At 36.9% G+C, this 24,537-nt stretch overlaps 1 protein-coding gene and 1 long non-coding RNA gene across 6 annotated transcripts in view; both read left to right on the forward strand.

The window, feature by feature from the left end:
• The window catches only part of specc1 (sperm antigen with calponin homology and coiled-coil domains 1), a 299,764-nt gene that overhangs the window by 149,588 nt on the left and 125,639 nt on the right, over positions 1-24,537 (forward strand). The window lies entirely within an intron of this gene.
• LOC120531547 lies at positions 1,096-18,247 on the forward strand. The gene is made up of 2 exons (XR_005634119.1): positions 1,096-1,272; positions 17,268-18,247. It is a non-coding gene; the product is annotated as an uncharacterized LOC120531547 (long non-coding RNA).

Consider the following 24,537-nt stretch of genomic DNA (forward strand, 5'->3'; position numbering starts at 1 on the left):
ATTCTTAAGGAGAATGCTGAACCGAAAATGTAGTTAGATCATGTATTAGCACAATAATGGTCCAAAGACTAAGGCATGTCAGATAGAAGATTAAACCTAAACCTGTTGGAGATGCTGTGGTAGGTCCTAGACCTAGCAGTTACTCCTCAAAAAATCTTGCCAGATTTTAAAAAGTTCTTTAATGAAATGTGGGCTAAAATTTCATTTACGGAAATTGGAATAGCTGATATTGAATTATAAGAGGCTGTTGGTCACAGATTGCTGTGATTCAATAAGGTATCAAGTGTAAGGAGAGATTCCATTTTAGTACAGTGGAAATTGGATATGGATAACTTAATTCATTAAATAAATGGCATAACATATTGTTCACTCAGATATCCTTTATCTAATACAGTATTACATTTTGGTTGAAGACTTGAAAACATTTATTGTCAAAATGTTCCAATAACAGATGCAAAAAGGATAGGGGTCAAATAAATTTTCACCTTGCTATAAGGCCATATTTGGCCTTATTTAGCATTCAGCTTCTGTTGCAGTTATCCTTATTTTCCATCCTGTGTATACTAAGCTGAAGCCCAGTAGATCTGTGTTTCGTTAAATCATTCCTTATCTCCTGATTAGACCTAACAAAGTGTTTTAAGAACAGTTTTAAAGGTCTTGTAAAGTTGTTTTTTTTTAAGAAATTACCTTCTGGCAGAAATGGCAGTGACAATGTAAGTGTTGCACTTAAGATGAAAGCAATGTCTATATTAACTGAGATTTTTGGAGTCACAGCAGCTTTGACCATTTATCAAAGAGTTTAATGACTTTTAATTGGGAAGATGGAATGGCAATAACTTGGACAGTGCTCATTCATTTTTATGCAAACAGATAATCCCCTTTTGCCTAATTAAATGTTAGGAATATGCGTATCAAAAAAGAAATGTACGGTTAACTTATAGTGGGTTTCCATTTTTGTAGTGCATTAGACAGACATAAAAAACAAGCAGTGTTTGTTCTGATTTAGCACATTCTACAATTTTTGGAAGAACTATAATATAGGGCGTTGGTTTCCTGTTGCAAATTTAGAAGCCTGAGTGTTTAACTTTTCAACTCTCAAATAGAATACAGACCTACTGCTGGTAAAAATCCACAAATAGAAGCTCTAGAAATAGCCAGCAGATTTTTTTTTTCAACGACGGAGTTATCCGCGTACACATCTTGATGCTCTGAAGTTGTGAAGACCACGATGCACTGACCTCTTCAGTCGGGCCTCTCCTGCATGAAGACCAGGTAAGTTTTAGTATACCTGTTCTGCAGGAAAAAGCAGAATTACAATTGCTGGATTCTGTCTTTTCATGCATTTCATTTTCATCTCTTCACATTGCTTGCGTCTGCTGCAGTGCTTGCTATGTGGTCCATTATTAAATGCAAGTGACTCTTGATATTTTTTACAAGGTCATAAATTTAAAAACCACAACTGTGTGTGGAGTTCCTAGTCTACAAAACGTACAGTTCTGTGGATCAGTGTTTATATTTGTTTACAACATCAGACTGTGTTAAACATGAATGTGTACCATGTGAGGACTTTTGTAGAACTCATCCTTAAGAATAAAAAATAGGGTAGTTGTTACTAGTACTAATTTATAATCTATTTATAATATGATTTATTTTCATTTGATAATTCCATTATTTTATATGCAGTTTAAAGTAAGCTCATTTTTTCGAGCAGTGAAATTTCTAGTTTTTGCATATAAAGTGAGAGAATCATTCTTAAATTTAAATTATGTGAACTTAGTGCCTTTAATGCTGCTAATCCAGCAATTTTTTGTCATAAAAAATAGTGTGGCTAAATGTTAACTTTAATTGTTGCTGCAAAGCAGACACCAAACCCAAAATAATCAAGAGGAACTCAAAAGTATTACAATAGTGTGTATTATCACTAGAATAAAAGCAAAATGAGGCTTTACACTCCTAAAGTAACAACGTATGTTATAACCTATATATATATAGCATAGGCCTAAATGCCACATTTTGCATCTCTGTGCAGTAATAGCTGGCTTAGTAGCTCAATTAGCTTTAGTTGACCTGTAGTTTTTCATTTTTCATTTTGAGAAATTAACTAATCATAGTAAGAAGTATTTAAACTGACTGTAAATTTTACAATCCATCTTTTTAATAATTATTTATTAATTTAAATAATTTGTCACCTTTACTTCCATACATTTGTGTTCTACACAAAATCAAAACAGTATTAACACAGCCTGCCCTACACAATTTGGAGAGCTTTGTGAACAGGTTTATCAAGGTTTTGAAGTAATTGTAAATCCAAAACTATCATATAGATAAGCAAATATTTTTTCGCTATATAATTTCATTGTAGCTTATTCAAAAAACATAGGACTTAGTGAGGGATTTACATAATAATATAGTTCACAATTCATTTTTTCTCCTGGATACTTTTTGGATAGATTTAGTTGAGAGAGATGTGTGCAGTTAATGATTTTTAAATTAATTACACCATGCTTTCCAAAGGGCAGCACAGTGGCACAGTATTAGCGCTGCTGCCTCCCAGTTAGGAGATCCGGATTCACTTCCTGGGTCCTTCCTGTGTGGAGTTTGCATATTCTCCCCGTGTCTGCGTGGGTTTCCTCCCACAGTCCAAAGACATGCAGGTTAGGTGCATTGGTGATTCTAAATTGTCCCTAGTGTGTACTTGGTGTGTGTTTGTGCCCTGCGGTGGGCTGGCACCCTGCCCGGGTGTTGTTTCCTGCCTTGCGCCCTGGGTTGGCTGGGATTGGCTCCAGCAGACCCCCGTAACCCTGTAGTTAGGATATAGCGGGTTGGATAATGGATGGACGGATGGATGCTTTCCATACATTGATGAAGATAATATCTTGTTGATGGCTGGATTCAAGTCATTATCTGAGATTCATCCTAAAAGGTCCCATTCTATTAGATTGTCTATGGTTGCCAACTTTAAGATGAGTTAGTAAAATCTGGAAATGTTGCCTATATGTTCATCACCACTTGTTCAGTTTCAGCCATGGATGTTTTTGGCAATTTTCTTTTAACAATTGTTTTTTTTTTTTTTGCATATAATAAAGGTAATGTATTACTGGAGAATTATATCTAAAGGATAATTGTTTAATGGTTGCAATGCTGTTGTCAGGAGGACTCTAGAAGCTTAAATGCCAAGGTGCTTTAATGAGTTAAACACAGTATAGGTTTTGGATGATTGGAATAAATGATGGTCATGCATTTGAATTTATGATGGTATCTTGGCTTTATTGTGTTTGCTACATTGGCATCATATTTAAAGCAGATGCTGTATCACCAGGTTGCTGATAAACTGGTAATAATTAGTATGTGCAGGAACACAGTATAAGCCATACAGTTAACAGGTTCAACTGGATTTCCCTTCCAAGACTAACCAGGAAACCACAGTTTTGTTACTTTCTGCTTACTTCTTTCATCTTAAAGTGTCTATATCAGCAACCTATATGAGTGCTTCCTTATGTAATATCAAAAGACCAAAACAGATTTATTAAAGGCAAAAACTTAGCTTCTAATCTCCAGTGTCTGTCTAATGTAATATAATATCCCCATAAAATTTAACACACCAGAGATCTTATCTTTGGACGGAGTAAAAGTGTTTGACATGGTTGAATGAGACTACCTATTCACCACATTGCACAAATTCGGATTTGGGCCAAATATATATGCATGGATAAAACTATTTCATACTAGTCCATACGCCTCTGTCTGTATTAAGAACATTATCTCAAACTACCTCAAACTAGAACGTGGTACTCGACAAGGATGCCCCCGTTGCTTTTTGCAGTTGCCATTGAGCCATTGGCGTTTGAATTGCATTAGAGATAAGGAAGATTATCAGAGAAGGACTTGAACAAGAAATATCACTATTTGCAGATGAAACGGTACTATATACAGGATATCAGACTCACAAACATCCTTACCAGTAGTCCTTAATGCACTAGCAGAACTTCAAAAGATACCTGGACTCAAAGTCAATTTGAATAAAAGTATGCTTTTTCCAGTGAACTCTCTAGCATACAATACTAGACAGGATAGGTATCCATTTATTTTATTATTTTATTTATTTTAATATCTAGGGATAAGCATCAAAGTAAATATAAGATCTTTTTTCAACAAAATTTTGCTATCAGCATGAAAAAAAATCAAATAAGAAATGAACAGATGGTCACCCTCCATCTCACATTAGCAGGGAGAATCAATACTATCAAGATGAACATTCTTTCTAAGCTTCTTTTTCTATTTCAGACCGTCTATATAAATATATTAACAAATCACTCTTCAAGACATTAGACTCAATTATAACCTCATTCATTTGGAATTCGAGACATCCATGCATTTAAAAGGCAATGTAAAAGGCAACTCTACAAAGACATAAAGAAGAAGATGGCATGGCACCACCTAATTTTCATTTTTATTACTATGCTGCAAATGTATACGCTATAAAGACCTGAACATTCACACAGATTGATAAATATACACAAGCCTGGTCTGCAATAGATATACAATCTTGCTGTACTTCTTTGGATGACCTGCTTTGTGCCCAAGTAAATACAATATACCAATAATCCAGCTGACCATCAATCACTCAGAATATGGAACCAATGCAGGAAGTACTTCAAGACACAGATGCTTTTTCTACACTCTCAAACCTGCACCGTATTTAATCTTTGGAAAACAACCAGGATTAAAACACTTAGGAGAATTGTATACCGATAATGTCTTTGCATCTCATGAACAATTACACTTCAAATTTATCTTCCCATAAAGATTAGCTTTGGTTTTGGCTCTCCTCTCTTTCTCTTGGATGGGGTTTTAATTTTGCTTTGTTAAGTTTGACTTGATTATATGAAATGTTACCTGCTTCAAATTAAAATCAATAAAACATATCTTCCATTGATCACATTGATCTCATTTAAAATTGTTCATAATGTATCCAGGGCAAGATCCAACCTGCAAACATTGCAATCTAGCTCCAGCCTCACTGGGTCAATGTTTTGGAAGTGCACCAAATTAACATCAGCTTGGACAGAAATCTTTGAATGTCTGTCAGACAGCTTTGCTGTCACAATCACCCCTAAACCATTAATAGCAGTGTTTGGTGTACTCCCAGATGGGTTTAAAGTGGAGAAGGACAAGTTAATTGTAATTGCCTGTATCACACTACTAGCACGTTGACTTATCTTGATCAACTGGAAGAACTTCAACCCACTTTTTTATAAGTTAGTGGCTAACTGATGTTCTATACTATTTGAAATTAGAACAAGATAAGTGCTTAAAGGTTTGCTCTTGCTGTTGGCCCTCTTCCTGTTCTCCTGGGGGGTTGAATTCTGTTTTGTTAATTTAATTTGTTGAAATGAATGAGGTAACAATTGTATAAAGGTCTTTACAGAATCATTTGTTAGAATATAGTCTGAAAATGATATACACTCAACAAAATAAATATTGATTTAATAAATTTTACTTTGTCAAGTTTTTCCATCCATTCATCCATTTTATAAACCAGCTTAGCCTGGGCACGGCCAAAGGAAAGCTGTTGTCTTTCCCAGCACGCTGTGGACTTAAGGCAGGAACTTTCTGTCTGAACGCACTCACATAAAAACACACACTGGAGCCAATTTAGCAACGGCAGCGCATCTAACTTGCATGTCTTTGGATTGGTGGAGGAAACCCACATGAACACAGGGAGAATATTCAAATTCCAGGCACGGAGCACTCGGTATGCAAAACCCGGTTACTTTATTGCAGGTTTGTGGTGCTACCACTGTGCCACCAAGCCAGCTGTCAAGTTTTTCCACCTAGCTGAATTAAGTGCATCCAACTTAAAATATAATATTTTCCACTTTGTAGAACCACATTTGTGGAGCATTTCATACTAATAGATTCTGTGAAAGTACATTCTGATAATAATGTGATCCAAACTTAGCATTGTCTCCTTTAGAAGTTTTTTTTTCTCATTTTGTATTTTAATTCTGCACTATAGCGAATTATACTCATGTTATGCTTTAATCTTGATTATACTTTTAAGTGCCTATAAGTTTTTTTTTTCCTATTCAAATTGTTGCTTACACATTACTTGACACTTCTCAATCATAAACTGAAAAGTGAAATTTAAGCTGTTTGTTTGATAAATTATTCATAGTTAAACATGACAAAATGAAAATTAACCCTACAGTATACTGAATTTACATCAAATTCTGCAGTAATAGGCGTGACTTGTAATTAGTTAAAGTATTGAAGCGCTTAAAGCTTTCAATACTGGTTTGAACTTTGATTTGCAAATATTATTGTGAGTACAAGGTTCTTTTTAATTTCTTCACTCGTTTTTATGTACAAAGACATCCCTCTTTTTGGCAAAAGACCAAAGCCAAATCTAAAGAGGCGAACCATACACAATTTGGTCCTGCATTTCTAGTTTGACTTTTGATGGTAGTTATCTTTAAAATGTATGTTTGGCCAAAAGCACAATTATAACTGTTTTTGTCTTCATCCAGAATTGAAAGAGAAATCTTAAATATGGGACAGAAAATGTGACTGGAAAACACAAGTAGCAGAAATTAAAGGTGGACCCCATCCCCAGCCCAAGAATCAGTTTTGGGGTCACTGCTCTGTGTAGTTCACATAAATGATTTAGATATACATGTAACAAACAAGCTTGTTAAGATTGATGATGATGATGTAGGTATTAGTGCTGTTAGAGTCATTGCAGATGGAACTGGACAATTTCGAACTTGGAACAAAAATGTGGCAGATTACATTTAATATAATTAAATGCAAAGTGCATCACATAGGAAGTAAAAATGTTAGATGTTAGTGAATACAAAAAATAAAGATTTCAGGGTTTCTTTATTTAGTCATATTTACATAAGGAAACTGAAATTCACCTTCTCAATTGCATCTAATAACAAGAAAGAAATAAAACAAAACAAATAAGACAAGACAGGATAAGATAAGACAGTTTGATAGTGCACATTTACACAAAAATGGCTACAGGATACATATCACACCTTAACCATGTTCTCCTATATTTCTCATTAAAAAGTCGCATGGCACTTGGAAGAAAGGAATTTCTGATGTGATTTGTGTGGAATTTCAAAGGGACTATCCTTCCTGATTTACTGGAGTTAAGTTCTGAATGTGATGGATGTCTATCAACAGTTGAGATGATTTCCAGTTTCTTTAGAATTGTCCTGTGACACACACTTACCAAATCATCAACACCAGCCCCAGTAATCTTAGCTGCACGCTCAGTAATCTGTTGGAGCTTTTTTACATTTTGGTTTGTCAGACCACTAAACCAGGCAGTGAAACTGATAACAGACTGGATCATACTGCGATAGAAGGACAACATGAGGTCCTTCTCTAATTTAAATAGTTAAGTGTTTATGAATGAGAAATAAGCGCTGATTGCATTTAAAGAATATTTTTTTTGTATTTGCATTCCAGTTAAGATTGTTATCTAAGTTAGTTCCTAAGTATTTATATTCATTCACTATTTCTACCTCCTCCTCCAAAACAACAATGGATGAACATACAGATTTCTCTCTCTTAAAATCAGATATCATTTCTTTGATCGTTTTTACATTCAGAGATAGTTTTTATTATACCAGTTTACAATCCAGTCCACTTGATTTAGATAGTGGCTTTCATCCCCCCCAGATATGCATCCTATGCAGTGGTCACTTGTGTACAGAGTAAATAGTTATGGTGACAAGACACACACCTGCAGACTTACTGTATTTGAATGAATGACTTTTGAAAAAGCATCCTGTACTTTTGACTGTCTGTGAACAATTTAAAAGAAAGTCCTGAATCCATAATGTGATAAATGGGTTTACATTCATAGTATTCAGTTTCCCATTCAGTATTTGAGGCTGTATGGCATTGAATGCTGAAGAAAAATCCAAAAATGACTCATGAACCAGGCTGATCAAGAAAAGTGTAGATTTGATGTAAGATAACAAGCACAGCATCATCAACACTTCTGTTTGCAAAATATTGAAATTGGTGGTTGTTTTGAAAAGACTTTGTATCATTTAAATGTTTTTCACCAAATGTTCAAGTCATTTCAATGGAATGGAGGAAAACTGGAAAGTTTACACTCTTTTAAGAACCCAGTCCTGTGATTGTTTTTAGGCCTTTCCAAACCTGCTTTGGATTGTTATCATTAAACCACCTCTTGATTTTTTTCCCCATACTTCTTTTTATTTTGTTTAATTAACCATTTGATCCTTTGCTGTAAAATTTGTTTTTCTTCTGTCATATTTTCTTGATGAGCATGTTGTTTTTCCAACAGTAATGCTTTAACCTCTTTAGTGATACATGGCTTGCTGTTGGGGTACACCATAACAGATTTTTCCTTAAAGAGCGTAAATTAAGAGAATTTCATATATAATTCACTAAGGCAAGACACCCATGGAAAGCACGCTGGAAGGGGCGTGGATTCACTAAGCCACCGACAAGTAAGACACCTATGGCGCATGCAGGGAGGAGCCACGCCCACCAACTCCAAGACCATTGGATACGACGACAACTCGCAGAGCCACGCTCACCAACTCGGGCGCGACGACACAGAAAGAACGGCGTCATTTATATTCGTCTGTCGTAGAGGCCTCATTTACCTCCGAGCTACCTTGACAGTTCATAGAGGCATGTTTCTCACGGAGGTGAGTCGCCATATGCAGCGTGTAAAACGGTTTGCGAGGGGTATCCCATGGGATCCTTAAAACAATCCTTTACAACTGAGGTTAAAACACAATGAAGTAAGCAGTCTTTAAAAACCGAGTTTTCGGTTACGACGCATGACCGCGTGCACCATGGCAAACTGTTTTACACGCTACATACAGCAATTCGCATCCGCGACAAACATGCGTCTTCTTCACTCACTGACAATTATATGTTGCTCTCTCCAGAGTTCCATCTTTTCATTCACTTTCTGTTGTGTTCTCAAACCCTCCCTTTTTAGACAACTGTGTTTTTTCCAGAAGTGTTCAACCATCAATAAATAATTATGTGGCGTTTGTTATGCCGCGGGTTCACTATTGTGTTGTATTGCTCTCTCCAGAGTTCCATCTTTTCATTCACTTACTGCTGTATTCTCACACCAACCCGTTTTAGACAACCATGTCTTTCCAAAAGTGTTTAGCATTCAATAAATAATTATGCATGAGATTGAGCGCAGAGAGGCGTGGGTAAGCCGTTGAACCCCATTCGGGCTGCAAACCGTGGAATTCCCACTAAGTGCGACTCCTATGCTCCCACTGGTTGCGTCCCTACCCTTTGTGCACACCCCCCTCCCACCTCGCTACTACCGTGGTCGGGTGTCTTGGTGGATTATATATAGAAATGCAGCCAACGACAGGTGACGAGTTGGAGGTGGGCACATGAGCGGGCAGTACATACTGAACGAGAATTCAGGAGACTAGCATGACGGAGGGAACTGAATGGACGTCCTTCTCCTCTCCTCCCGTTCCACACTCCGCGCCGTGCACCCCCATCCCTCCGTCTGGCAAGAGAAGGCGCGATTGCGGTCCGCCAGTTTTCAGTCACGGACAATTGTGTGTTGGTTCGTTCCGTGCATTGTTACAATGTTGCTTTTCTTGCTGATTTATTACATTACCGATTTTTCAAATGTTAATTTTCTCCCTGTGCTTAAAAATCATTAAAAAACCGGCCTGATTATGCGGCGTATGGTACGCCGCGGGTTGGCTAGTTTCATATATTCACTTAAAGTGAGAGTGGTCTTATTCATTGGCTGTGAGGATGTCAGCATATCCAAGTCAGTACATATGTAGGCACCAGGGATGCTTCCATAACACTTGTCTAGTGTTTTGTCCCCTCTAGTGTTAATATTCACATACTGATGGGAAAGCGTTGTGGAGTCTAAAACTTTTCTAAACAATTATTTTAGTGAAAAGAAGGGTGCAAGAAAATGACAAATGTCACAAACATCAAAGCTGTTGCTCATACCAACCCTGATCACCTAACCCTGACCGTTACATTTTGCCCCCATTCTGAGATGACTGAGAAACGAAGCAGAGAAAATTAAACATGCACTGTGCTAATGGTAAACTGCCCTACATTTCTTGATTAAAGGACATAATTGGTTCCTAATAAAGGCTACTCCTTTTTCAAGTAATAATATATAAGGAAGAGAGATTAACACAAGCTTCAGAAAGTTCTGAAATAACTGAGTCATAAACTAATTTCCTTCAGCCATGTATTGCTTATTATCCTTGTTTTCTCCAATGACCAGTAAACCCCCGATTCTCTAAAGAACTGCAAATCCAAGAATGGCAATCACTTTCTGTTTCCTCCGATTTTTGGAGGGATGAAAAATTATGGAGGGTGGGAGCGTCCTGGGAAAGTTTTCATTTAATTAAATAAATATATTTGTACTAAAATTAACCAATTTGTTAAAACTAAAATTGAAATATAATTGTTATATCATTTAAGTCCAAAATGTCTTTGTGTTGCTGCACTTATAAGTAAAAAAAATATCAGAGTGCAAAGGTTTAAATGAAGTAATTGGGAACAAAAAATTCATAAAATAATAAATTCAAAATAGTTAATCAAAAATTTCCTCATAAAAAACATTTTTGGTAAAGATGGTTTCCTGTCCTTGGATCAGCTCTGCCTGGTATGGAGTAGTTAAAACCTTCACTTTAACATCACACGAACGCCAGACTCTTAAAAAGGCAACATAAAGTTGTCCATGTCCAAATACAGGCTCAGATAGGTAAATCCCTACTTTGTACATGGTTTGTCCTTGGGATTTGTTGATCATCATGGCAAATGCAGCCTTAATGAGAAATTGGCATTGTTTAAGTTTAAAAGGTAATTCCAGGTCAGAACTTGTAAGGTCAATTCTGGGAATCTAAACCGTATTGCCAGTATGGGATGCAGTAAGCACTTGTGCCTGAATAAAAATTTTCTTATGTGCTGTTCATGATCAACCGTGTGCCGTTGCATAAACCTTGTTTAGTATTAAGGTTTCTATTAGCATGATTATTGTCCCTACTTTAAGGTTAAGATTGTGTTTTGGTAATCCAGCTGGGCTAATAGTGTTTGAATATTGTAATGGGAAATTAAGATGCTCAGTTTCGTGTTCAGAATCATCACTGTCAGTACTTAGAAAGACGTGGCTTTCTTCAGGAAGCAATCCAATCACTTGGTTAACTATCTGGTCAACGTCAATAGGTTGTATATGCGGTGGTGTGTGCGTTCACATTCAGGCAGCAGTTGTATTGTGTACGGCTTGCTTCTGGCCTCTGATCCTGGCTTGGAGATCTACATTACTAAACGAAGGTTGTATATGCGGTGGTGTTCGCGTTCGGGAGGGGGTTGTATTGTGACCTGAAGTTTAGTTTACAGGTTGTGTTGTGTTGTTTGGGCGCCACCTACTGACTCTGGGAAGCCACTGGGTTTGATTCTGGGGTGCTGAGGCGCTGTGCGCGTGTGCTTACGGTGGTGCTGGCCATATACAACCTTCATTTAGTAATATAGACATGCCATGAGGATCCTAGCAGCTACTGAAGTTATTGAAATCAACTAATTATTAATAGATGATAAGGAATACTGTACAGCAAAAATCTAAAAGTAGAAAAAGCAGCACAAAATCAGGAATAGTTTTTTGTCCAAAGCAAACTAAACGGGGGTGAAAATGAAAAACTATAAAATGTGGTGGGAGGGAAGGACACAAATATAAAAGGAACCAGAATCTTTAAGGGAACATACTGTACATTTCAAATTTAGTCAGGGTCTAAACCCATTAAACATTTCATTGGGTCGTACATTCGACGGACAATTTTATTTTGAATAAATTTAGAGATTTTGGGAGAATTTTAGACTGCATTTAAAATTGAATCCCAGCTCAAGGGTGAAAGAAGGTGTCTGAATTGGACTTCAGTGGGTCACAGAGAGGTTTCTTGCATCCAGCAGAGATGACTATATAAAACAGGGATAGGCTTCGATTACAGCATGATTGCAAAAACAAATAAAAAGGATAACATGAAATCAGGCAGGATAAAGAGATGCCAAACGTTTTGAGGACTGACCTTAGCTTTAGGTAAAAGAAAAAAAGTTGAGAAACACACTGAGAATTTAGAGCAAAGGTAGTGGAAATACCTAGAGTGGACCAGCATGGAAAGAAAATCAGATGCCCACCAACATTAAGGGCACAACTGTAAAAGACTGGGGTCAGCAAACATAATTTCTGCACAAAACCCAAGTGTGTCTTTGGGGAAACTAAAACTTGCAAATTTCACTTTATGAGAAAAACAGAGGAATCGCATTGAAAATCCAGATAGTGTACAAAGCATTGGGGTGGTCTGTGAAACGTAAGCAATAAGACTGTAGAAGTCCACTGCATCTTGGATCATCTTGTATCAATCACTCAGGCTCAAGAATTCTGCAGGTGATTTTGTGCTATGCCCCTTAAATGGGTGTCCGGGATATGACTAGGACAATTTCTGGCAAAGTGTGAATGCACACCTGCGATTGATCCCACACAAATAATTTCTGCTCACTAGGAGAGACCTCAATTGCCATACTGGGTCAATGAGAGATGAATACAGCTAGGCTCATGGGTTCTGTTGTCAAAACCCTCTTCAAGAAGCAGTTGACCCATCTGAACAATGCTACAATCCTGGGTTTATCAACAAATAAAATTGGTTCTGGACAAATCAAGTCCAATTATCTGTGACTAAGAAGAAATTATCCTTCAAGGTTTGACATATGACACAGCTTGAAAAGGAATGTCAGCAATATTCGTTGCTTAAGATGGCTGCAAATCAAGTAGTGGCTACAACTATGACAAAGCACTACATGGAGCTAAACACACAACTGGACATTCCAGAAGGTGTAAATAAGACCTTGACCGATTCAGTGAATATTTCTGGAAGATCAGTAACGAGGAGTTTCCCCCCATCCTATGGCCCAGTTCAGCTGATCATGGTGGCAATCAGAAAGATGAAGAGAGGCAAAGTGACTGGACCTGACAGCAGTTTTGAACAAGATTGTTAATAGAAGTAAGGACCACCAGCATCACCATTCCAATCTGGAAAGGGAAAGATGATGTTGCCAATAGATGGGTTCCATCTATTGACCTATTCAACTTCTATACCATACTATAACATTTTTCTAATGAAATGTAACAAACTAAATTAAATGTTACTTGAATAAGTGTTGCAAACTTTTCTAAAGGGTATGCTTAAAATATTAGAACAAACAACACATTAAGATTTAAATAAAAATATATATATTAATGTGGTCTTTTGTAAGCAATTGTTCAGAAAGGAATCACACAAATAGACCAGTAACACACTTAAAGGCTTTGCATAAATACAAACAATGCACATTGCATTTGTAAGTAAATAAACTACAATGTCTTTGTAACAATCACATTTTTTGCAAGAAAGATTGTCATGTCAACATGCTCTTCCGTGAGGCGGCTGGCTGCTTTTGTTTGGCTGTAAATGAGCCCTGACGTACTGAATACACACTGTAAAGCACAGCTGAAAGTATGTGAGCACACAGAAGAGTAGTGTCACTGTTTATGCAGTTGCGTACAGAGAAGTTACAGTGCTTTACATTATATAGTAAATGTGATGAAATATCATTTTAAAATTGTAGGGAATAAAACAAAAGAAAGTAATGCTACAGTAGCAGACTTCGCTGTGAGGGTTTAAAAATTGAGGGAGCAAAGATAGTGATAAAGAGCTTTGCTTCTGAATCAACAGCACAGAAGAAAGTGAACCGCAGATAAAATAATTGCAGATGTGTTAAATATTTAACAGGATACAAAAGAAATGTTTTAACCTGTAGAAAAAATTAAATGTCACTCCCCTACTCAAACATAACAGTTTACTCATTAATGTTTCCTCAATTTAGAAATAAGATACCTCTCAAAGTTTTTTGTATTGACTCGCTTACAATCCTTGAATTCAGGCTTGCATGTATCTTGTGATTTTCTGTCCCCATTTGCTACAAAGCCAGAATATTTCCAGATGCCAGTCTGGCTGCTCTCTTTGTTAGTTCAGCGAGCTTGTGAAGGCTTTTACATTATTGAAATTGCCATCTTATTAACACTTGTGATACGATGGAAACAGGGCTACAACTGGAAGAGCATATGTAATGTAAGCTGTAAAATCAGTATCATGAAAATCATGAAAGTGTTAAAGTAATTTTAAAATGTTAAAATGGATACTTACCAATATGTTGATACTTTACAAGCCAGTGTGGATTAGATTGTACATCTGTGGACCCTCCTCTATGCAGACAATGTCTCACTAGCAGAGAAAAAATACATAGCACTGGAATGCCTGGCCCAAAAACTGAGCACACATCTAGCAGGAAAAGGCCTCGGACTGAATCTGAAAAGACAGAGTACATAGAGTTTGGCATTCTGATGGATAGAACCGTCCAATTCAATATTCACTGTATCAAGAAGATCACTAAGTTCAAGTACATGGGGTCACGAATGAGGTCAGACAGCAACACAACCCATAATACACTATCATGGGCCAATGCAGCATGGCTGAAATAGTGTCAAGTGACCAGCTACTGTGTGATAAGAAGATGCTCATATATGCTAAGGCGGAGATCTAGAAGACTGTTGTGTGCCAGGTAGGGATGTATGGTATGGAATGCTAGCCAGCCACAATAAAATTGAAGAACAGGGCCACCATACAGTAGAGAAGAGAACTCTATGACAGACCCTTGGCTTAAGTAGATGGGATTGAGTTATGAACATCGATGTGCAGAAAATGATGGGCATGGCACTGATCACCAAGAAGATGTGAGAGATGTATCCACGTCATTTGCAGCGAAGACCACATGGTAGTGAAAACTGCCTACAACATTAGCCCACCTGGGAAGTGCCTCTTTGGTCGGCCAAAGAAGTGATGGCTCGACAGACTGAAGTATGTGGCACATGAACACACCAGACTGAAGAACATGCTGAGCTGAGGCAAATGGAAAGCGACGTGCAAGATAGCGGACACTGCAACAATGGAAGACAAATGCTGAAGAAGAAATTAGTAAAGCTATTAATAAAACAAGTAACATAGTAAATTAGGGCGACACGGTGGCGCAGTGGTAGTGCTGCTGTCTCGCAGTTAGGAGACCTGGGTTTGCATGTTCTCCCTGTGTCTGCGTGGGTTTCCTCCCACAGTCTAAAGACATTCAGGTTAGGTGGATTGGCGATTCTAAATTGGTCCTAGTGTGTGCTTGGTGTGTTTGTGTGTGTGCTGCAGTGGGTTGGCACCCTGCTCAGGATTGGATCCTGCCTTGTGCCCTGTGTTGGCTGGGAGTGGCTCCAGCAGACCCCAGTGTTTGGATTCAGCGGGTTGGAAAATGGATGGATGAAGATGTTAAATTACAGAACACAGTGTGTTGAATACAAATCAAAATAGATTATTTTAACCTTTGTAATGCAACAGTGAAACCTCATCTGGAATGTTATGTTCAATTTTGGTCTCCATATGACAGACAAGATATAGTAGCACTACAGAATGTCCAAAAGAGAGCAACTCGACTGATTCCAGGACTATAAGTGCATGTATGAGCTATGAGGAGAGATTGGGAGAGCTGAATCTTTTCAGCATAAGCAAGTCAAGGTCAGGAGGAGACATGACAGAAGTATTCAAACCGATTAAAGGAATTATTACAGTAGATTCCAGTTGTTGTTTCAACAAGAATATGGCATCTGAAATGAAAGCTGGTGAAGGGTGAAACGTTTTGCTTTTCTTGGAGAACAACAGATCCAGAATGTGGAATCAGTTCCCAAGAGGATGGTAGATAGTAGTACTCTAGGGACCTTCAAAGTTTAACATATTATGCAAGAGTTAAATGATATTATGCAAGAGTTAGGAATTAACAAGGTATAGTAGGCCTGGTCACATCAACACAAGTCTTCTGCTCTTATCTAATGATCTTTTCAGTCCTTATTCCATTCATTATTTTCACACCAGGCAAGTTTATGCAGTGCAGTGTCTACTCTTTCCTTCTTTTTAGATATGGCAGCACAGGTTCAAAATATTTTTTGTAACTATAACACAATAATTCTTCTAGGCCAGAAGGTATCTGCAACAATACGTGTAGCTTGTTTGTATGAACAGTAAGCAGAACAATATATCTTTATAAATGATTTGGTACAATAAGGGAAGTAGATAAGACATTACAGAAGTATAGATCCCTTTATAAGGTGTCTATCTAAATCTGTTCAACACATTTTTATTATTGTTATAATAAAGCTTTAAAATAATAAAGTAAATTGTAATGTCTAGTTTTATTAAAGCCTATTGATTTACACTTGATTCCTTAAAGGTTCTATTTTTTTTTCACCAGAATGTCTTATATAGCAATTTCTGCACTCTCCATTCTCTCCATCCTTTCTAAAACCTCCCCTGGACACTTTGCTGTAGAAACAAACAATCTGCAGCAATTTTTAAGACCTTTTTAGGAGCTGTATACTGAATGAAAAATGTGAAGTGTAATACAATCTCAAACTATGATCGAAACAATTATGTTCACCCATTTGTCAGTGATGCAGGATTTACATCTTCTTTCCATTTGTGGATGAAGAATTTATAATTACTCTCATTGTTGATGCCATACTTTTCTTGCAGTTGGCCTAATTTTTACTTGGATTATTTACAAAAGCTTCAGTGAAAGTCCTGTTTGGACTTGGATGTGTAGAAGAATTCTTAGAATGTTGACTGAACTATAATGTACTGTACATCTGTAATTGGTTTATTAGTTTAAACATCTTCTGTGATTTACATTACACAGAGTTGTGCTCAATGATTGACTAGCCTATTTGGAATCAGACACTGAAACCACTGTAGATGAAATGTACTGTAGAGGCACTCTGTGTAAGTAGTGGATGCATTTTGCTTTCATTGATTGGAGCACTTCATTTGCTGCAGGATTTATAATCATTATGTGATTAACTCTGATTTAATATCTTGAAGTATGCTGTTGGTTGAGTAGTGCAATTAGTGTACCTAAGCTATTTAATGAATATGAAAATACTCAAGCATCATGCGCTGAAATTGAAAGTGATAGGAACATCAAATCAGAAAACACAACAATCCCAGGCTGTGCTTTACCAAGGAGTTTAACGTGCCATTGCTTTACTACTAATCTTTGATCATTTGAAGGGAGGGGGATGTGATTTTTACTTAATGTTTTCTATTTACCTTTGAAATATTTTCTCTTTTATATTTCAGGCGCAAACTTCTGTCATCCTAAGTCATTGTGTGAAGAAATGTTAAAGGGAAGAACTTCAATTTTGGACATGAAGAATTCTGAAAAAACAGTGTTCTCTATGACAACAGTATTAAAAACAGCATTTTACATTTTTTGGGTGATAAGGTCTTGAGCCCACAAAGGATCCTGTATATTTTTAAGTAGCTGCCTTTTATGTTGGCTAAAGATCATTTTAAATAATTACTGCACAGACTGTATACAGCATAACTTGTTCAAAGATAGCAACAGCAGGAAAAAAATATTATATATAAAGTCTTAAATTGTAAATATTTTCATATGTAGTAAGTTGCCTTTATAATTCTGTGTATGTGTACTGTTTTGAAAGTTTTTATAATTTATATTGTATTAGTTATTTTTTGCTACAGAATGTGATGAAGGCATTTTTGTGTTTGAAACAAAGGTCATTGGAGTCTTCATTTTTGTTGTTAGCTGTAGCTAAATTTGCACTAAAAAAATCATTGCTCACCCACTCTTCCTGGAAGTGACTGTTGTGGCTTAGCTATCCTGCTGTACTGTGAGGCCAGTGTAATAGTTAATTATATTTTAGAAGAAATCACAGACATTTCCCAGATTTTTTCTGATTGCATTTGAATCTCTTGAATGTACTGTATAAACTGTTGAGTCAGTATAAATAGAGGTTTTATCACTGATTTGAATAGTGACAAGACAAAAATAACATTCCTTCATTTGTACTTCTCATCAAAGGCCCAGTGCACAAGCCAAGCAATTTCCTCAACAGTTTGCATTCTGTTCAATTCTCAGGGTCTCCCATTGCATCCAATTGAGCACAGTTGAGTATAAGAGACAGTTACCATTTCCAGTGTATGTCTGGTCATTTCTTTACTGGCTTCCCTTACTCCAGGCAAAAGGATCAGGAAATTAATCAGTAAGTCATTACCCCCCCAGTCAAAAATAACCTACAATAAAAGAAGGAAACATTTGTAAACAAAAATGATGTTTATTATTCTTTGCATAATCCATACTTTGTGATTTAACTAATCTAATCAGAATATACACCACACTGGATTTTTAATTTAACTCTATGAAAGGTCTGTTTTAAAAACCAGGTTAATCTTAATGCAGAACTTTTTCAAGTTGTCTTAATTTTCATTGGAATCGTTTTATGTGTGTTGTGTACATGGCCGTCTATCCAAATCAATCATTTTGTACACACATACACTATCAGTCAGAAGTTTTAGAACACCTCAGTTTTATCACTTTTTATGGAAATACACACAGTTTGTCTTAATGCTTTGTGAAATGAAGGCATAGAACAAATAAACAGTGGAGTCACGAGGAATCATTAAGTGTACAAAATTTTATTCAGATTTTTGATTCATCAAAGTAGCCACCTTTTGCTGATATAACAACCAAAACTGTAGTAACCCTTTTGATTCAGAATGCCAGTCACTCTGCAAGTCAGCAACTCTACCCCCAGCAAAACAGCCCCAAAGCATCACTTACTCCTCCATGTTTGACAGTTGGTGTCACACACTGAGGAACCATCCTTTCATAAACTCAACGGAGTACAAACACCCTGTGTGATGAACAGAGAATTTCAAAATTTAATTCATCGGCTCATACGGCTTTCATCCAGTCTGAAGTAGTCCACAGCCGGTATTTCAAGGCCCTATTTTGTCCTTTAAGAAATGGCTTTCTTACTACCACTAGCCCTGTCAAACCTGCAGCACAAAGTCTCCTCTTCATAGTAGAAAATGACGCTTGCATTTTTGGACCACTGTTAAGCTGTGCTTGAAGGCTTTGGAGATAGATAGATAGATAGATAGACAGACATGAAAGGCAGTATAAGATAGATAGATAGATAGATAGATAGATAGATAGATAGATAGATAGATAGATAGATAGACATGAAAGGCAGTATAAGATAGATAGATAGATAGATAGATAGATAGATAGATAGATAGATATTTCCCAAGGGGAAATTCACATACTCCAGCAGCAGCATACTGATAAAGAACAATATATTAAATTAAAGAGTGATAAAAATGAAGTTATAACAGACAGACAATAACTTTAAACAATGTTAACGTTTACCCCCTCGGGTGGAACTGAAGAGTCGCATAGTGTCGGTGTCAACGATCTCCTCTGTCTGTCGCTGAAGCTGCTCCTCTGCCTGGAGATGATGCTGTTCAGTGGATTCAGGGGATTCTCCATGATTGACATACTCACTGCAATTTCTCTAAATGAAAGGCCTACAGTAAGGGTAATAATTCTCTGTCTCATTTCATTTCTTAATTGCCATTTTCTTACCATTATGACTGGAGTTTACAACATTCTACAGTGTAATGCTGTCCAAGCAGTACTTCACAGTCTGTTCCAACTCTGCTTTAAGACAAAAAGAGGGCTTTTAAGTAATCAACAGAATTGGGTCACCTGTGCAAATTGTTTGCTTCAACTTGCAAGGCTTAATTTACTTTATTTGCTGAAGAACATCTGCAGGTTGTAACCTATTGTAATATGCTGCAATTTCCATTTTTCAGTTTTTGCTAACCTAAAATTTACATTTAAACCTCCATCAGTTTTCACCATTTTAGGTCATTCAATCCATTTAAACTGCTTAAATCTGAAGAAAAACTGAGGTGTTATAAAACTTTTTACGGGTAGTATTCTAAGTTCAGTTTAATAATTAAGGAATGATAAAGCACAGTAATACAAAATCTGTTATCAGTTATGGACTGCCTTTTTATAGGAAGCACTATCAGACAGCACTTTATCATAACCCGATATATCAAATAAGCAAAGTACTATACAAGTTTCCTCATTTTGCATTACTCGGTATGAATATTTAGATCCTGCAAACAGTTTTTACTGTTGTATTGTTAGCTTTTGTCCTCTTGGAGTCACTGTCTAATCAGGAATATGTGTGTAAAGTGTATATACAGTGCTTATGAAATGTATTCACTCTCCTTGGAAGTTTTCACATTTTATTATTATACAATGTTTACTCACAGTGGATTTAATTTGACTTCCTTAAAACTAATAAACAGAATGACACTATTTCATGTCAAACTGAAAACTCATCTCTGCAAATTGTACTAAATTAATTTCAAATATCAGTTCATCCATTCATTTCCTACACCTCTAATCCAGTACAGAGTCACAAGGAAGATGGTGCCAGTCACACCAAGCAGCAGACACATGTTGGGAGAAATGCCTAAACACAAAATAATCGCAAAAGTATAAACTCCCTTCCGTGTAACACACCTAAATTATCAGTGGTGCTGCCAGCTGGTCACATGATTACTTTAATGGAGCTCACCTGTCTTTAATCAGGGGGTTTCAGCTGACTGTAGTCAAAATGCTCCTTATCTGGAAGGTCCAACTTGTGGTGATTCAGTATTGTGGCTTAACCTGCACAATGAAGACAGAAAGAACACTCCAGGTATTTCTTTGAAAAGGTGACAGCAGAGCACAAGTCACTGAATATCCCATGGCGTCCAGTTTGATCAGTCGTTAAGAAATGGATAGAATGTTGCACTGCTCTAAATATGCCTACAGCAGGCCATCCATAAAAACTGAGAGCTCATGCACCATTAAGACTACTGAGAGAGGTTACCAAGAGATTCAGATAACTCTGAAGTAGTTACAGGCTACAGTGGCTGAGACTGGTGTGACAGTGCATACAAAAAACGATGCCCAGGTGCTTCACCAGTCACAGCTTTATAGAAGAGTGGCAAAGAGAAAAAATGCATATGACATCTCAGCTAGAGTTTGCCAGAAGTCACAAGTCTGAAGTCAAATGAAAGAAGGTATTATGGTCCAATAACACCAAAATCGAGCTTTTTGGCCATTAGACTAAGTGCCATGTTTGGTGTAAACTAAAGACTACAAGTTATTAAAAACGCACCAACCCCACTGAAGCATAGCAGTGACAGCATCACACTGTGCCTGTCCTGTGAAGTTTTTTAGTGCAGAGGGGACAAGGAATGCGGCAAAATGCAAGGGAATCCTGGAAGAAATCCTGATGGAGTCTGCAAGAAGATTATTTTCCCAGTAAGACAGTGTCCCCACAGATAAAGCCAAAGCTCCACAGCAACAGCCTAAAAACAACAATGTTAATGTTCGGAAGTGGCAGGGTCAGAGTGCAGATCTCAGTCTAATTGAGAATTTGTGGCTGGACTTGAAAAAGGCTGCCTGCTCACAATCCCCATACAACCTGACTGAGTAGTTTTACAAAGAGTAGTGGAGAAAAATGATAAGGAAAGCCTGTGCAGAGACTCGGGGCTGCCGTGGCTGCCAAAGGTGTATCTACTAAATACTGACTTGAAGAGAGGGGATACTTAAGTTGTCAGTTATTTTGTGTTTTGTACTTTTAAAATCAATTTATACCACTTTGCAGAGATGTGTTTTGACTTTGACATAAAGAGTCTTTTATGTTAAAATAAAATGTGAAAAAGTCCAGTGGGTGAGTACTTTATATAGGTACTGTGTGTGCATTATGTAATATTCATTTTTATTATTATTATTGTGTTATGTAATATCTTTTGTTGACACTACAGTACACAAGTATATTACAAGTTCATAAAATGCTGCCTCGAAATATGAATCATTTGTGTCTCCGGGGGAAAATGAATACAGAAAACATGCAAGAAAAAAAATGCAAAAGGTTTTTTTTAATGTAATAGAGTTTACATATTATTATATAACTCTGTTGGATTAAGTATAGCATGAACTAAAGCATATTTTGTCATATTCTTGAAAGATACAGATAAAGAATAAAAATAGTCCCCACACATATAAAATTTGTTTTCAGAACAAATGAAATCAGTCTTAATTAATTAAAGCTGAAAGAATTTTCACCGTGCCTAGTAAGATGTTAAGATTGCTGTGTTTTCTGAATGTCTGGCTTGTAATAATTAACAACTAAGACTGGAAAGCACAGATTTGAAGCTTTAATCACTGACTCACTATGTGACCCTAAGCAAGTGATTTCACTTACCTATCCTGCAGTAGTGGAAATAGGGAAACAATTGTGTGGTACATGTTAGGCTTTCTGGAATGATGCTTTCTTGTAAAGGGGTTAAAATAAAGTGCATTAATTTTTAACATTTTTTTCTTTTTAAATAATATTTTTTTAGCTTGATGTAGTGTCATTGAATGTTTTACACTTTGTGGACATGATTCATCCTGTCTGCGGTGGGCTGGCGCCCTGCCCAGGGTTTGTTTCCTGCCTTGCACCCTGTGTTGGCTGGGATTGGCTCCAGCAGACCCCCGTGACCCTGGAGTTAGGATATAGCGGGTTGGATAATGGATGGATGGATTCATCCTGTTTTTGCTGAAAAGAGTTTGGAAACCATTTGAAACCTAAGGCACTTTATGTTGGTGGAGGAATATTTTTCTTGTAATTTATTAGTTGCATTTTGGTAGTTTGCAGTTAAGAATGCTGAAAACAGTGGGAGCATACAATATATGAGTGATCAATTTATGTTGGCGGTGAAGATGAAGGTTCTTATGGAAATATACAGTAGCTCAGGAATTATTACTGTATTGTTTTTCATTCAGAAACAAGAAAGACTGGTTGTGAAATATTACAATTGAAGGCAAAAAAAGAAAGGTTGTAATTATAATTAGCTTATTCATTTGGTTTAGCATTGTTGGGAAAACACCATTGACCTCTATTTTGCAAAAATGTATTGTTTAAATTGTTACTCACATAATCATGATACAGTATGATCAATCAGCACTTAAAAATGTACTGTGAATCAAGTGGAAGTTTTACCAAGAAAATTCTTACTTCTGCATCCGTGTCCAACACAGATGTGCTGTATCTGCTCATTACCAGAGCAATTCTAGAAACGCATGAGTTTCTCACGTATCTCTGCTCAGGGTGCTGAGGGTACAGTTTTGTGTTACTCTTTTTTCCTGTATCCACATCTTTGGGTGGTTTGGAAATTGTTACTCAGGACTAGTTACAGTGAATTTGCCAACAGTTTTGATTTCAGAGAAACTAAAGGCGACACATTTCTAGGTTTATTTTATGATATGTAACTTGTTTTGTTCTCAGAAGGTATTTAGTAAGAAGTACACTGATAAGTCATGATGAATAATACATTGATTTAACATATTTTATGTAAACTGACTAAGGAACCAGCTAAGTTGTCAAGTTTCTAAAACAATGTTCCCGCTCAAATGAAGAGACCACATTATAACAGAATACTTGCAGGTGTTGGTGGAGCAACACTAAAGCAGCTACTGGAATGTAATATTCATCTCTTTAACACAAGTGCCTTCTACATTGTCAGTCTTTGATTATTACAGTATATTGTCCTTTAGCAAAAAACATAGTCAATGAGCACAAATGTCAAAATATTTAGCTCATTCAATTATCATTTTCTGTGGTTATATTATGGAGCCCTTCTGTTTACAGTTATATTTTAAATACAGGTTGAGCATCCTTAATCCGAACTGCCGGGGACCAGAAATGTTTTGGATTTTGGAGATTTTTGAATTTTGGAATAATTGCACATACATACTGAGGTTTCTTGGTCTAAACATGAATTTTGTTTGTGTTTCATATACACCTTATACACACAGCTGGAGGGTAATTTTATACAATATTTTTAGTAACTTTGTGTAACAAAAAAAAAGGCTGTGCACAGGAGCATCAGTAGAATATTTGTATCAGCTGTTAAACAATAGCAGGCTTTCAGTCTCCACCTATGAGGCCTGAGGCTGTGTTTTGATTCAAAGATTACTGTACACAGATAATAAGCAAAACTGACAGGGGTAATGCATATAGGTCTGGTGGTGGTGACAATGGTTAATGACAAACTGGTGCCAACAGAGCGTCAGAGCCTACGTTCACTCTGAACTAAGTGGGTTTGTGGCAACACACCTTTTTTGTGTGCCATGCACTCATTGCTCCTCCTGTTCAGCAGTTTGGCAGTGATACGCAGCGCATATAATGCCATTCACCAGCTCCCAAAACTCCTCTTGGGACAAACAACCCATCCCAACAGTTATCAGCTGGGGTAAGGATGGATTGCGCAGCTTGAAAATCAGAGGGAAACTGAAGAATTTGGTTGAAAATATTAAGTACCAGATCATGTGTTATTTACATCCACTAATTGCTTAAAAAATAATAGAGGGAACACTGGACAGAGCCCCACATGGGCAAGTGAGGTCGGTTGTGAGATATTCCCCTTGCTGCACTGTGTCAGTGCTCAAAAAATGTCTGATTTTTGGAAGTTTCAGATTTTGGAATTTCGG

Source organism: Polypterus senegalus, chromosome 6 (assembly GCF_016835505.1).
Source record: "Polypterus senegalus isolate Bchr_013 chromosome 6, ASM1683550v1, whole genome shotgun sequence".
Taxonomy (NCBI): domain Eukaryota; kingdom Metazoa; phylum Chordata; class Cladistia; order Polypteriformes; family Polypteridae; genus Polypterus; species Polypterus senegalus.